Source organism: Vicugna pacos, chromosome 14, assembly GCF_048564905.1.
Source record: "Vicugna pacos chromosome 14, VicPac4, whole genome shotgun sequence".
NCBI lineage: Eukaryota > Metazoa > Chordata > Mammalia > Artiodactyla > Camelidae > Vicugna > Vicugna pacos.
The window spans coordinates 66,838,905-66,853,950 of NC_133000.1; the positions used below are offsets into that span (position 1 = coordinate 66,838,905).

Genomic DNA, 15,046 nt, shown 5'->3' on the forward strand with positions numbered 1-15,046 from the left:
TAAAGGCAGACCCGGAGGGAAGCATCGTCTGTAAGGAGCCCGTTGATGACCCAGCAGGAGATACCTCAGTGTAGTGACTCATCATTACCCACTCATCCTGGTCAGTTACCCTCCTGCTGGTTTTAAGATGCAAGAGGGAGTGATCAGGCCAGAGTTCAGTTGTTCGGTCTTTGATAAGTCATTAATTATTTTCACTTATTAAAAGGGAGTATTGGGATAAATGATCCTTCTAGCTCTCAAATCCTTGGACAGTAGCAATTTCTTATTTGATCCTCATTTGATCTCATTTGATCTCTTTGTCCTTTACTTTTTAAAAACATTTTTCTAGCTAGCTAATTTGCTTTATGCTCCAATTTTTGTTTCCTTCTTCTTTCCTTCTTTGCTTCTCCCTTTCCTCCATTTTAATTTTCTTTGCTGGACACACACACAAAATAAAAAAGGAACAGAAACTTCCTTTCGGTTCCCCCTGAAGTGAAAACACAGATATGAGAGCGATTACTTTTAATAGTTTGATCTGCGCTGGAGAGTTTAAAGAGGGTATTTCTGACTCAATTGAATTTTAAATCTTACTAAGAGGGGGTTTTGCCTTTTATTGAGAATCTAATAAAAGCTATTTCCACCTCCACTCACCCCCTACCTCCCATAATTTTGCATCTAATAACAGGAAACCATCCCTCTCCCAAAACCCACTCAGGGACCTCGGTTAGGAGCCCTTTGCGGATCCAGGAATCAAAGGTGGGTGTGGGGATGGAGATTGTCTCCCCATATGTTGATTTCATTTTAGGCTCAACCTGCTTTTTTATTTCTCTTTGGCTTTTTCTAACTCCTCCACAACCTCCAGGCCTCACGTGGGGACAGTTCACAGTTTTGTCAGGTGGCTGGTTGGAAATAGCACATATGCTGTCCTGCGTGCTTCTTGGAGAAGGGCCATGGCTCCTGCCGTGGGCCACTCAGCTGGGAAAGGCCTCCTGCAGATTTCAAGCTGCAGGGGAAACACAAACTAGGTTGCTGGGCTCCAAGAGAGCAACGGAATAGTCATAAAATGCAGCCAGGACTGCAGCTGTGGGTAGAGCTCCCGTCTCAACCCTTTTTATTTTATGAGATCTCCTAAGTTGCCTCCTCTGTGTTTTATAGGATGGTAAACCAGAAGTCTCCAGTTCTGCCTACTGTCTGGAAAAGATGGGGACGGCCAGGCTGGACGTGAGGGGGTTGTCTTTGGCACAGCGATGATTCCTCAGATGGTCGTGAGTGCTCTGGGTAGATGAAGTTTGCAGCCTGTGGATTCAGATACGGAGGGTTGAAAAGCCGGCTGTATTGGAGAAATCCGGTGCAAGGAAAGCGTGTGTGTGTGTGTGTGTGTGTGTGTGAGACTCATTCACAGGCTCGGCCGGCTGCTCAGGAAAGTCAGTGAGCCCTTTGCATCTTTGTTTTTAGATCTTTAAGTAAAAAAAAAAAGAGAAAACTTAAGACATTAAAATAGCATTAACATCACTCAAACATCTGGTTCATCAGGATGATTTTTAGGAGATAAAGATTTCTTTCTTGGGAACTAAAGGGTCTCGTTTTGCAACTTGAAAATGTCAGCTATCAGCATTGCTTACATCGCACCTCCTAATGCTTAAAATACTGCAAACAGGAAAACAAAGCCATTTTCTGCTGAGAGAACATCCTTGCCAAAGCTACATGTCACAAGGTCTTGGTGGAGAAGGGGCCTACTCCTCAAGGGTTTCACAGGACTATGATTGAGAGAAGAATCTTTTCCCATTTTCACCCCAGGGAATGGTATGATTCATACTCATTCTGCAAGTTTTACATTTTAATTTTTAAATGAAGAGTTCCCATGTGCAGACTTGTACTAGAATGGAGGATTCTAAGAGGTCAAGCGCATTCCTGTTCGGTCTATTGAGGGGGGCCCTCCCACCATAGTGAAGCTCTGGGTTCTGGACCACTGAGGATTTTAAGATGGTTCTTTCAGACTTCCTGCCATGCCACCTGCAAGTCTGGATGGAGGAATCATTGATTTGATTCATCAAACATCCTCATCTTGGTAATCTCCTTCAATCTCAAACAGTTACCATCTTGGCTAGGAACACTGCCATACTAGCAATGTGATAGGGATGACAGATGAGGGGAAACAATGTTCCCATCTCCTGCTTTGTCCATCCTCCCAAGAGGTAGTAACCTGCTGTGAGCCAGGCTAGGCAGATGTGCTAGTGTCCTACTGTTGCTGTAACGAATGAACACACACTTAGTGGGATCAAATAAAAACAAATCTGAACTTTGGTAAGGAGACACTTTCTTTGAAAAGGTTATTGCAGGAGATTGTTGTGATAGGGATAACTCTGGCCATGGAGGCACCCATGTCTCCAAGGTCAGGCAGAAAAAGCCTTCTCCTGTGTAGAGTGAATAAGGCTAGAATGAGCCCGATGTGGGAAGTGGGCTGAGCGAGAAGGGTGACATGATGGGACAGTGGACCAAAGGATGTTCCTCCCTGAGGTCACCCTATATTCAGGTGGGAACATTACGGAGAGCTGTGTGCTGGCTCTGGTAGAGGGTGGGTTCAGGGGCCCAGGAAAGGGGCGAGGGGAGAAACTTGATTGATGTTTGTTTGACAAGCATTTTGTTCAGGTTGACAGAATGGACAAAACAGTGCACGCTCATCATGTATGAGGTGAAGAGTGGGGGTTGGGAGGGTTGGTGCCTGGCCTCCTGTTAGGTAAACAGGGGGCATCTCTGAGTCGTATCTAAGCCAGAGGGCCAGTGGGCTTCTCTGCGGTGAGCCATTTCTCCAAGCTCAAAATGGCAGAGCGATTTCTTGATGTTGGTTCTTTTCCAAGATTACAGGGCTTGGGTGAAATTTGACATTGGAAATGGCTGAAGAAACACTCATTTATCACCTTCCAGAGGTTGGCATTTTGATATGGGTAACACTGGGTTAAAATCAAGGTGTGGGTAGGGCTGACTTTCTCCTAGGGGCTCCAAGGAAGGGTCTGTTCTGTCTGGCGTTTAAGCTTCTAGCGGCTGTGGTGTTCCTTGGCTTGTGGCCCCTTGGAAGCCAGCAATGGCTGGAAGAGTCTTCCTCACACCACATCATCCCAGCACTGACCTGCCCCCTCCCTCTTTCACCTGCATCATGTCCTCTGTCAAAGCCAGCTGATTAGTACCTTGCTTCACTTTGCCGCAGAAGGTAACGTGTTCCCAGGCTCTGGGGAAGTTAGACTTGGACGTCTTCCAGGGCCGTTATTTTGCCCAGCCCTGCGGGTATCTTGAATAATTCCCAGAAGGCACAAAAAGTTCATCTTACTAAATATTGCTTTTTTGACTACTTATAATTTTTTTTTTGGCTTTAGGCAATAGCTCTCAAATTGTTTCATCTTGCATCCCTTCTCCACTCTTAAAATTTCTTGAAGATCCCAAAGACCTTTTGTTTAGGTAGGTTGTATCGATTGTTATTTACTGCATCAGGAATTAAAACCGAGAAAATTGAAGCATATTTATTTATTAATTCATGAAAAATGTCCATCATAAACTCACTGCATATTAAGATGATTAACATTTTAATTAAAAAGTAGGTGATGGCCCAGTTCCTGGCAACCCCAGCCCCTTCCCAAAGGCAGCTGGACTAATCGTCCCACTTGTTAGCCTACGAAGTCGCAGCGCCCATAAAAACTAACCACGCCCACATCTCACAGTTGCCCTCACTTTTCCTAGCTCATCACATGCTCTGAGGCTGCCACTCTCCCTTCTGAGTAAGATGGCCCACATTCTGCCTATGGAATGTGCATCTCCTAGGCCTCTTGGCTGTTCTCTTGCCTTTCGAGACGGCCTGCAGTCTGTCTATGGAGCGTTCTTCTCTCTGAGTAAATCTGCCTTCACTCAACTATGGCTTACTCTGGAATACCTTCCCATGTGAGGCCAAGGACCCTCACTTGGTGGGATACTTCCCAGGGACTCATCTGAGACCTGGGACATGACCATTCTCTCATGCTTCATTTTTTCCTGCATCAGCAGGACCTAGTTGTGTATCTGTTTTGTACAATAAAATGCTACTCAGCCATAAAAAGAATGAAATGATGCCATTTGGAGCAACACGGATGGACCTAGAGATGATCATACTAAGTAAGTCAGACAGAGAAAGAAAATATCATACAGTATCAGTTATATGTGAGAACTTAAAAGTGACACAAATGAACCTACTTACAAAACAGAAACAGACTCACAGACACAGAAAACAAACTTATGTTGACCAATGGGGTCACAGGCTCTTTAGTGCTTCCTGGGTGGGCATTACCCCCTAGATCCAAGGGCAGCACAGCCTCCTGGTCTGCTGACTGGTGACTTTCAACCATCAGCCTGTCCCCGGGAGCAAGCCAGGATCTTCCTGGGCCAGTGTGTTTTGTACTCAGATCTAGGGTCAAAACTCGTCTTTCAATGATCGAAACTACTTTTTATGCCAAAGATTTAATCTTGAACCTATATTTTCCTCTTGAAGGAAGTATTAGCCAGATTTTAGGATTGCCATGGTAACTGGGCCACAATGACTACTCCTCATAACTCCCAAAGGACCAAGCTCTTTGCAGCAGTCATCGCGTTTAAACCTCCCAGACCCCCTGCAGGGATGCTGTCCCAACGCCCTTTCAACACAGAGCCCGAGCTTCTGCGATGCTGGTGCCTGGGTTAAAGCCACGTGGCTTGTTTTGAGGAAAGCTGGATTTCCACTTGAGGTCTGTCTCACTTTTACAACATGACGCTCCTTTTCCCAAAGAAGAGTATGTCACTAGGATTTTCTTCATCTACTTTGTACAATCACGATTAAAATTCACGTTTCTTTCCATACATAGCTTGTCACCTTTGTTAAAGCAGAGGTGTCCTGACATAATTTCTGATCAGAGACTCTCAATCAAGTTCTTAGCGGGCTGGGGAAGAATATCAAACAAACAAAAAACCAAAAAACCACCTTTCAAACCCCGATTTGCCACCGTGTGATGTCAGCAATGCACGTGTAACATGACTTCACTGGTCCCCTGGGCACATAAGGAGGTGATGGCGTCCTGCAGACACTGTCATGGCGGACTTGCTGCTTGGTCCCGGCTCTCAGATACAACATTGGCTCTGCTGGCCCGTCCTGAGCCCGTGATGGAGAGGTGGCAGTCAACTCTGGGGTCCAACCTGGGGATGGCCCTTGACCAGGGTTCATGACACCACGAGTCTACACAGGACCAAAGAGCCATCTCCCTGGGAGGAAGGAAGGATTGCGTAGGCACACTCCTTGGTGGATGTGTGTTTGAATCCATGGCTTCCAGCTCTTCTACATGGAAGCTCCTCTGAGAGCTTGGGTTTTCCTAAGAAAATATAATTCTTAGGCTCAGGGGGCCTTTTCCTTTTTGCATTTCCACCGACGTCCACTTAGGAGCCTGAGAAGGCTGCCGAGCACTGGTGCAGTCACCAAGCTCAGCCCCGCGGTGACCTGCTCTGGCCAGTCCCAAGTCAGATGCTCCTGTTGCAAGCAATACGAACAATGCAGCCCTGAAGGAGTTTATTTATTCCGGCAGCCAGGTGTTCAGGCCTCAATGCCTCTTCATGAACCGGAAAAATAGTATTTTCCTATTTATCTCTCTTCAGCTAATCTGAAATTCTTCAGGCATTATCTGTAACTGCTGAGTCTTAATGCTCCCTTTCAAACTAATCAGCTACACGGGGCAGATGTGCTGTCTCCTGCGAGTCTCTCGTCATTTATAAGCGCCAGTCTGTAGTCTTAATATCATCTCAAATGTCAGGGCTCTGCCATGATTTTAATTTTAGTATCTTTCCTCCATTGTTTATAGAAATGGCAGAAACACCCCCCGCTCAGTAAGGCTATGCTGCACATTCCTTCACATGTGTCTTAAAGCTCTGAGTTCATCTGGCTCCTGGAAGACTATTTAACTTTTTAATTTTAATCTCAAGGGAGATTACATTATCGACAAGAGGAGTCTGGTTGGTTCCTATGAGCAGATGTTGGAATAGCAGGCTATGCTCTGTTGTACAAGTTTTTCATGCTTCCCACTGCTTCACTGTTGCGAAGTCATGAAGTATTATTAAGTTGTAATTAATGAGCTGTTTGGCTTATTCAACGAAATTCAATAATCTGGCCATTATTGAATCACTATTTGGTTCTTCAATTCAGCTTAATCAAATAGTGTTTTATTTCTTCTTATAGCATGAAGTTCAGGATGGTCTGTGGATCCGTGATGACCCCTCCCTCCATCACCTGTCCTCCCCTCTTACCTTACGGCTTTGGTCTTCTTTTGGTCCCACAGTTGCAGGATGGAGGCTCCAGCTCCAGCCGCACAGTCACTCTTCACACTGGATGAAGAGGAAGGGCCAGCTGCTGCCTCCTTCAGAGGCTTCTGTCTGTTCTGATTTGGAAGAGGAAAGTGTCTCCAGGGAGCTCTGCCTGTATCACTTTGGCCAGATCTCTTGACCCTGTTCCCCACCCATGCACCCCCTGTTCATGCAAGGGAGGCTATGAGACTGAGTATTTCTACAAGAATGTATCACCGCCCTAAACAAACCTGGGATCCTTCAGTAAGCAGTTGGGTGAATATTTGGTGTACAATCCACTAAAGAGATCTGTCTAAATTCTCTTCTGGGTCTCGTGATCGATCCTTCTTTCATCTGGCCCTGCCTTTGAATAGTTTGGTGTTCTAGTTTCTGATACATGCTTCCCTTAACTCTCAGGTTTTTCCCAATTAACCTTATGCCATTTCTCACTCAGAGTTCTTAACAGGTGGTGTGGAACTCTGTACAAAAACTTCAAGTATCTTGACTCCATCATCAAGGCTGTGAGTTGCATCGCCCCAACTGGATCCATTGTTCTTCATTCTGGAAACTGAGATACATTCCAGATTTGTTTCATATCTATGAGTCTCCAGTTTTTCTGTCCTTATTTCCATATTCCTCCCCAGTAAATGGGTTTTTATGAAATTTATCCCCTCAGAACCTCAGCATGTCCCCCGCCCATTCTGAAACCGGTTTTGTTCTGTGGACCATTGGAAAGTTATACATCCTGTGGCTGATAAATACCTCTCAGAAAGTCTCAAAAGCTTTAAGCAGTGGTCCTCCCTAGAGATCCCAAAGGGAAGAACGCCCGCCAGGTGTTTTCTGTATTACGTGCATAAGCACTTGTGTGCACTCTAACCCCGTTCGTTCCCTGAACTTAATGTTCTTATATTGTCAGGGGAACGTGGGAGGGACTCCGGTGGAGGGCTTTCCCTGTAGTCACTGCTGCCCTTCCCGTGTCACCTGTGGTCAGGGAAGGACTGATGCAATTATTTGGACAGGAAATCTGAATTAGTAGTTTTTCTTTCCAATTAGGATCACTGCTGAGTAGAAATGTAGGATTCTGGAGCTGGAAGAGGATCTGAACACTCCTGGTCAAACGCCTGTGTGTCACAGGTGAGGGTGCCTTGCTTCAGGGAGAGTGGGTTATTGGAAGTCATGTTGGTGATCAGGGCAGATCTAGGCTTAAAATCCAAGTGTTTTCATGCTGGTTGTAGGGAAGATGGAGTCACTCAGGCTCCCTCGCCGGACATCCGGTGCCCCGCGACTCAGCTGTGTTATCCCGCATGCGCAGTACCCACGAGCGTTACACACGCGTGATTTGCACTGCGCAAGCGCACTGGTTAGATCCTCGGTAACTGCTGGCTGGATGCGGCTTTGTCTGCCTTGATGTATCAGGCACACGGGGTTTTCTGGTCTGCCTGAATCCCGAGTGAGCCTGTCAGGCCTTGAGGGCTTGCAATACACTGCCACAGGACTTTGCCCTTACAATAATTTTTTAGGACAAAGGTTTTATCTTTCTACGCCTGTCCCCTTCACTGAGGAAGGCTGGAACTCCCAAAAAGCCCGCCTAGCTAAAAGAGCAGTGGGTATCTCTAAAGACGCCCAGCCCCCTGGTACTAACAGATTCGAAAGTTTTTGTGAAGACATTAAAGGATCTCAATTAAGTCTTATACTTCCTATCATGTTGCGCACCTAAGTCTCCCCTCTTTCTGCACTTAGGAGGTATTTTGTTACTACACATTGTATCATTGCGATTGCTTGATACAATTAACCTGGAAGAGAAAGAAGTGTCGGGTTTCAAAGGAAAGTCATCAGAAATGTGTTTAATTGACCTTAGTGACTTTATTTAGTGCAAAAGTCTTCCAATATACAGCGAGATCAATCATCACAGATTTTCTTAATTGCACTTTACTCTTGAGTGCAATTAAACGCATCAGTGCCGCCCTGTTTAATGCTTATATTCTGAGGCTTCATTAGCAGTTACCATGGATGGAGCTCTGTGCTTTAGAAGGTACTTTTCAAACATCCAGAGATCTGGTCCCACTTCCCTTTTCTATACCCTCCAGATTCGGGATTAATTGGTCTCAGGTGTGTGCCGGGCATTGGCATTATCAGGAGATAAGGAAGCAAATCGCTCCAACAGCAAGAAGATAAACTCCCAGCGTGATGGTAAGTGCAGTCAGGGAAGAGAGGAATATTTTTATGTTTCTCAAAACATGAATTAAATTTAAGTCATCAGTTTTCATGAACTTTAACAGACATTTCATTTTTCGATGTGAAATGTTATGTGTAGGTCATTTAGTCTGATTTATCCGAAGACATACATATTTATGATATCTGCAGTAAATTTAGATATTGCACTCAACGGTATCTCCTCTACCATCACGGTTCTTTGATAACTGTTCTTTAGGGCAAAACTGTCCATTGCACCCTATGAGGGAAAACTGGACTGAGCATCAGAAGTGGTCAGATTTTATGTTATCCAATTATTCAAATTCTTATTTAACAAAAATAATTCATTCTCTGGCAGATAATGATGGTTTTCCCTCAAAATCTGTTCTCTCTTCTTTCATCGTAGAACTTCCAAATGCTAGCTTGGAAGCACAAAAATGCAAGTCCCTAATCTCTTTCACAGCTGGTACGGCCACAGTTCTAACCAAAGTGATGTGAGCAGAAGAGGGGGCAAAAATCGCACAGGTGCCTTCCGGGAAGCATCCTTAAAGGGACAGAGCACGTATTCTGGCCCTTTCTGCTTTCCTAGTGGCTCCTTCCTTCTGGATGCGAAGCTACAGCTAAGGCTGCCATTCGGATCAACAATGTCGGTGCCACATGGTGAGACCAGCATACATCTGAGTGATGGTTGAGACCTCAGACTTTGCATGAGGAAGAAATTAGTTATTTCCTGCTTCAGTCACTGTTTTTCTCTATTTTCTGTTTCATTACACCTAAACCGAATTCATCGCCCATTCTGAATTATAGTGGATGTCAGTGTTGACTAGGGGAGGAGCACGCTGAACAGGGGGTCCAAGTTCACAAACGGAGTCTGAAAATGGACCCTAAGAAAGCCCGTTTGATACCACTGATACTTTGCAGAGTCCCTATCCTTCATTCCTTCTCCAGTCTGTTTTAATTGTATTTTGACTTCTCTAGTTGTCTTAGTTTTTCCTCCTTCCATTTTGATGAGTTAGAATCAAAGTTGGCAAAACCAAGAGGCAGAAACGGTGATGAGACCTGCTGCCTCAAGTACGTGGAATTTCTTCCCCAAAGATCTCAGACACCACCTCCTCAGAGCCCACACCTGTCAGGTAGGCTCTGAGCGCACTGTGTCTCGAGAATAAAATTATCAATTGAAGGGCTCGGATTGAAGATGAACAGAAATGACTTTTCAAACTAGATTCACATCGTGAGTCCCTAAATGGAAGTAAACCAGTGAGATTTTAGTGCACGACATTCATGATTGCATAGTGGCTTTGATAAATTAGAAAAATTGTGTATTGAAAACAAAAGTGCATACATAGGGACTGATATCAAACTCAGTCAAAAGACATTGAAATTATCCAAACAACTGTGGCAAGAAAATAGTCAAATCCCAGTGCATTGTCAAATCATTCGCTCACTACCATTGGACAGGAATCAAATGTCTGTGATGTGGAGGTGGACAGACCAGCAGTAGAAAGAGGAACAAAAAGTAGTCTCCAGTACCATTCTGATAGTTATTCAAGCTTTTCCCCTACTAATCTCCCATGGATGGACACATGATACACTCAATTTGTATAGAAATACTAGATGAATTAATGTATTATAGAAAATGTTTGTTTCAGAATTTATAAAAAGATTGAAATCAACAGTGTTCAAGAGGATCAAAAAATGTGTTAAGGAGTAAGAAGAGTGGGTTATGTAAGAAATCATAAAGATTTCATACTCAGTTTGGAGAAAGAAAGTTTAAGACATGATAATGGTTTCAAAGCATCTGTTGGCATTATGAATTGAACAAAATATTATGAATTAAAATGCATCATAGATTTCTTAATTTACATCAGATAAGGTAAACTGGAAGACTGCACATGATGGAAGAAAAAATAAGGGAAGGATTTTACTTTCAACTGAATTTTAAAATTTAAAGTGACTAATCCAATTATTTTTGACAGTGAATGATTCACAATATTTTGATTGACTCAAACCTGTGGCTGAGGTAAACAGTTTATTACAGAAAATAGAAGACAGCAGAAGTTACTTCACTGAATCAACTGGATATATGTTCAGGTTTTACAAATACATAAGAAACTGCAAAATCCTTCTAATTTTTAGGAAAGGCAGAGTAATGATTAATTAGATTGGGAATTTGTCCCTGTAGTAAAAGATGATCTTGACAATAGGTAGAAATAATGGAGTTTCTATTCTAAGAAACATTTTCCCCAAAGCAATCTTGCCTTTACTGGGACTAGGTAAGCAAAATTTGAAGGTATTCCCTTTGGATTCCCAAAGAAGAGTGAACTCGTGAAAATGAAGGAATCTCAGTTTTAAATTCCCAGATAAGGAAATGATATGGGTAATGGACTTGATGAAATGCAAACCCATCAATTACCCCTTTGCTTTTATTTTACTGAAGCGAGCAGAATGATGTTCTTGCTTATGTCTATCCAAGCACAGGAATGAAGTAGAGTCAGTTGTTTAAGTCATATTCAAAAGCCTGTTTGGGGGCCACAATTTAGCTTGAGTGCCATTAAGCAGATTCTCTGCACAGTTTTCCTTTTAAAATTTTATTCTGCTGTATAATTGAACACTACATATGATGACAACAAACTGATTTGTTTTTTGAAAGAGACAAAATCAGTGATCAGGTTCTACAATAATAGATGTGAACTGGTGAATAACTCTCTGGTTAATTTTCTCCACCTGAACAACTGAATGGACACCATCTTAGCGCTCTCCTCTCCCTTTTAAACCTAAACCATAGGAATCTTTCTCAAATCCCAGCAAAGTCATGGACGTTACTTCCCCTCTTCTTTTTTTTTTTTTTTAACTCAAAAGATACGAGTTTTTCTCCACTTATACTTTGCCCATAGAGTCAGGCTCTATACAAAAGCTTTCTTCCCAGATATTTTAAACTTGTTTGTTAAAGGTAACTTGTAAGTCTTGCTTACCTAGTTGAAGAGTCTAAATAATTTGTAGAAATTACAGATTCTAGGCAATCAATTATTTCCATTCTTTACATCTTAATGTAATTTTAGAGTAAGCAAGGAACCTTTCTTCCTAGTTGACTTTACTGAAACAAGAAAAGTAAAAATGTATCATTAAGCTTGACTGAGGATACAGAGATTTAAAATTCATAGTAGGTCATCAGTAGTCTTAAAAATGGTTGAGATGCATATGGGTCCCTTGTACAGAAGTGATAACTGCAGAAAACTGCAAGCTGACATGATTACAGCAATGGGATAATTCAAACTGGAAGTCACTTAGAGACTGTCTATTTCAATTCCACATACTAATTTTAGATTAATTAAAAGTAATATTTATGTTAACCACATCATCATTTATATTAATAAATGCTCATTATAGAAAATTTGAGAAGCACAGAAATACAAAGAAAATAACAACAGGAGCTCACCACCCTGAGATGCTACAAATACTTTCTATATTTTTTCTTATCTCTTTTTCTCCCTCCCTTCCTCCCCTACTCATGTCCATGCTTCAAAATCACCATCCAGGTAGTTATTACACTTCCACTGGCAACAAAGTATTTTATCACAGCTTTACCAATATTACTGGTATCATATTTGCAAATTTAATAAGTACAAGTAGCATTTCATAGTTGAACACACTCTTGAACCACCTATCATGATGTATTTTCTTTTCAAATGTTTGGCCATTTGAATCATCTCTTTCATGAATTTCTGGTTATGTTCATTCTCCAATTGCCTATTGGAATCTTAGTATTTTTGTTATTAAATTTGTAATTTGTCATATATGTTGCATGTACTTTGCTAACATTGGAAACCCCCTCTTAGCTGATAGTGTATTTTATGGTCTAAGCAATAATGTCTTCTTTCATTGTTTCTGTTTATAAGGTAATTTTTAGCAGTCATCAATTTGTAATCTTGCAAAATTTTATATTCCTAAAAATAATTTTGTTAAGTTCCAAACTTGAGATTTTAAATGAAATTATGTTTAACCTACACATTGGGCTGCAAGGAATCCATGTCTTCTGTCTAGAAATATGGATACTTCTGGTGATTTATCCAGATTTTCTTTTACAATGTTTAGATATATGGTAAAAAAAAAGGTATTTTCTCAATAAAGTACCTATAAAAAATGTCAATAGTTTTCAATGCTTCTATAGAAACTACAGATTTTATTGAAAGATGATTATTGATGTATTGAAAAAACTATTGATTGTTGTGTGTGTTCTTGTGTGTATCTACTTTTCTGAATTCTCATATGAATTAGAAGAGGCTTTTCAGCTTTTTTAGGTAGATTTTCTAGATAGACAGTCACATCAGTCATTAATAAAGATACTGTTGTCTCTTTCTAATTATCGTCATCTGTTTTGAGTTTCATTGTAGCATCTGGAACAATGCTAAGACAGAATGATGATGATAACCTTCCTTTAACGAGGGTGACTCATTGATGGCAATGGCTTTTGGTATGAGATTATTACTCTGTCTCATGTTTTTATTCTTAGATTTTTAAAAATCTTATCAAATCAAGAATAATGATTGGACTTGATTAAATATATTTTTAACCCAAACCTGAGGCAACTACAAGATTTTTCTTGTTTGAGTTAATAATATATTTCAATGCTAAATTCCTTAATATTAAAACATCCAAGTATGTGTTCTTGAATTTAATGGATTATAAATTTGCTAGTATTTCAGTTAGGACTTTTTTATAGACCTACAGAAATACATGAGACTTATCTCTAATTTCTGTTTTGTTCATGATCAAACTTCGGTTTGAAGCTTATGGTGGATTCATAAAATAAATTGCTCAGTTCTTCTTTTTTCCTGGGTGTTGAGAAAGTGTATAAACATCTAGAATGATCAAGTAGTTAAAAGAGACATTGGGCCCAGAGACATTGGATGCAATTTTTTGAGGTTCCGTGGGCCAAGCACTGGGCCAGTTAATTTTACTTATATTATCTGATTTTAAGTTTCCCTGCAGTCCAATAAGAAAAGTTTTCTATCACATAGGTAAGGAACTTGAAACTCAGAAAGGTTATGTAATTTGCTTAATGTCAAATAGTTAAAAAACGAAGCACTGCTAGGATTCAAACTCAAATTGGTCTCACCCCAAATAAAATCACCTCATTTCCTGGTTTTATCTCTTGCAGCTCTAACAGTCTTTACTCAAGAGTCCCTACTGAGTCTCCAAGTTTACTGGTTCCTGACTCAACATAAAGACGAATGGGAAAGGATTAAATATTGGACTAGGAAGGTTCTAGATTATAAATGACTGTCTATCACTTTCCATCAGGGTAGATACAAGTCTACCTCTGGGCAGTTGTGTTTGCTGCATAAATCTGGAAGCTCTTTCCCACCTTGTCTGAGGTGGGAGAGCCCCATTTCCCACTGAAGGAGTGAAATGATGAGATTAAACTATTATCAGGTGAAACCACCTGCAGTCCCAATTTCAAAATGTTTCTGCTTTCAAATGACTTCTCTGGAGGAAAAGGGGCTATAAATCCCCTAAATAAATAATCATAAATGTTTTGGTCCGTGTATGTATCACAGGGAGATTACTTCGGCATGCTGGCACTTAGCAAATGAGAAATGTCAAAACAAATAAACGGCTTAATCCATATTGGATCATGACAAATTGATTTGGAAATCCTGTTTTCTCCTATCAGGTGCTGCTTCTGAGATGGATTGTTTCACATTTTTTATACCAGCTTTGAGGTCTTTGACTTGTGTTATTGAGGATAGAAAGGCAATTTAGCAGTTCTGGGAGGTATCTGACAAAATGCTTTAAAAAAAGTTTTTATCATCCTTTTCCTGAATTGATATTTTATATCACCCCTGTACAGAGTCATGGTTACATCAACTTTTTGTGTTGTGAAAAATACTCTATTTAAGTATCTATAACCATTTCCATCATCTTCCATTTACTATTATTCCATTCAAAGTAGCTATAAAGAAAGATCTGCTTTAAAATTATGCAGAATCCTAATAATGACTTTGGTAGTCATCGTCATTCAATTACTGCTAAAGAGATTTTTAACAAATTATTGTATAGAAACAAACTTGTAAGAAACTCTTTCCTGCTCTATCAAATTAAGACTTTTAAGTTAGTATTTATGACCATACTTTCAGTTATTTTCTTGTATCATTCTTATTTTAGCTGAACATTTTGCTGCATTCCTAGGAGATGTCCTCAAATGTTGAGCTGCCAATGGGCTAGAGGGGCAATCCTAAATGGAGGTGCTGGGAGCACTGCGGATGAACTGAGGAGGAAAAAGAAAAAGGCATCCTGACCCTCTGGGCAGGCTGTGCAGGTCGCCTACCGAGCAGACTTCATGGGCTCACCCCTTTGTGTTAAAACTAGATAAAGCAATGCACTCTGGCTGAGAAGCACCAGTAAGTACCAACCAAGGGCCATTGGCTAAAGTGAAAGACAAAGAAATGCAAAGGTTAACATATGGTGCCCTGGGGGCATGTGGAACTGGACTGTGGTGTCTGTCGGCCAAGGAAGTTGGTGGATGGGGCGGCTTGAGAAGAAGGGGAGA

General features: G+C 41.3%; 2 long non-coding RNA genes across 3 annotated transcripts; one reads left to right on the top strand and one right to left on the bottom strand.

The window, feature by feature from the left end:
* Nucleotides 1-486: 486 nt before the first annotated feature.
* LOC140685555 (uncharacterized) lies at nt 487-7,566 on the bottom strand. Of its 2 annotated transcripts, XR_012058816.1 has the most exons (3): nt 7,066-7,566; nt 6,268-6,871; nt 487-1,436 (listed from the first exon to the last, which is right to left on the bottom strand). It is a non-coding gene; the product is annotated as an uncharacterized lncRNA (long non-coding RNA). The 2 variants fall into 2 exon arrangements; XR_012058815.1 differs by having other exon boundaries at nt 6,268-7,566.
* Nucleotides 7,190-14,129, top strand: LOC140685556 (uncharacterized). The gene is made up of 3 exons (XR_012058817.1): nt 7,190-7,437; nt 8,391-8,493; nt 13,655-14,129. It is a non-coding gene; the product is annotated as an uncharacterized lncRNA (long non-coding RNA).
* The last annotated feature ends 917 nt before the right edge of the window (nt 14,130-15,046 follow it).